Source organism: Crocuta crocuta, unplaced genomic scaffold (assembly GCF_008692635.1).
Source record: "Crocuta crocuta isolate KB4526 unplaced genomic scaffold, BGI_CrCroc_1.0 scaffold273, whole genome shotgun sequence".
Classification (NCBI taxonomy): domain Eukaryota; kingdom Metazoa; phylum Chordata; class Mammalia; order Carnivora; family Hyaenidae; genus Crocuta; species Crocuta crocuta.
This window is the reverse complement of record NW_027529425.1, coordinates 5,801,127-5,801,878: the sequence shown is the minus strand read 5'-3', so window position 1 is coordinate 5,801,878 and position 752 is coordinate 5,801,127. Positions and strand designations below refer to the sequence as shown.

The following is a 752-nucleotide window of genomic DNA, read 5'->3' as shown; positions in this document are numbered from 1 at the left end:
TGTGCCGCGGAGGCGGGGCGGGGGCACAGCTGGGCCACATCTGGCCAGAGCCGAGGGGGACCAAATGGGACAAAAAGTGGCCTTTCATCCCTCGAGGGGAGGGGCGATCTCAGTTCCTTCTCGCCACAGGGCGCCTGGAGGATTTGGGGAACAACCCCACCACCCGCGCCGTTGTGCCAGGGTTTGAGTAAATTAGCTCGGGGTGGGGGTGGGGGGTGGGGAGTGGAGCTGAAGGTGGAATTCCATACAGGTGCTTTCGCCCTGCAACCTCGTGTCCCCACCTGCGGCTCAGATGGCTAGGCCCCTCCTCGGGACTAATAACCGCTGCCTTAGACCGAAAGGTCTGTCCACGAGCGGACGTGGACCTCAGTCCACCTAGACGCCGCCCCATAGTCTCGGCACGCACCACCCCAAGCGAAGGACGCCGGGCTCCGGGAGGGGCAGCGCACAGGGAGGAAATAAGGACACCTCCGGCGGGACTACTGCGCCCGAAGCCCCTGTGCCAGAACCCGGGACACCACATTTAGGGCGCGCCCTTCCGCGTGCCAGACGCCCGGTGCAGCCCCCGCCGGCGCTGGCCAGCCTGGTTTTCCCTTCGGGGCCACCGGGGCAGGCCCGGCCCCAAACCCCACGCCCCTCGGCTGCCCACGGAGGAGGACCCGGACGGGGCGGGGCGTGCACGTGCTCACAAGGGGCGGGGGCGGAGGCGCCTGCCGGGCCTTTCCCAGACCCCCGCCGCGGCCCCACGTGGC

The 752-nt window shown here is 69.1% G+C and overlaps 1 protein-coding gene across 1 annotated transcript in view; it reads left to right on the top strand.

Annotated features, from left to right (window-relative positions):
* The window catches only part of LFNG (LFNG O-fucosylpeptide 3-beta-N-acetylglucosaminyltransferase), an 11,635-nt gene that overhangs the window by 2,273 nt on the left and 8,610 nt on the right, over nucleotides 1-752 (top strand). The gene's annotated exons all lie outside the window — the stretch shown is intronic.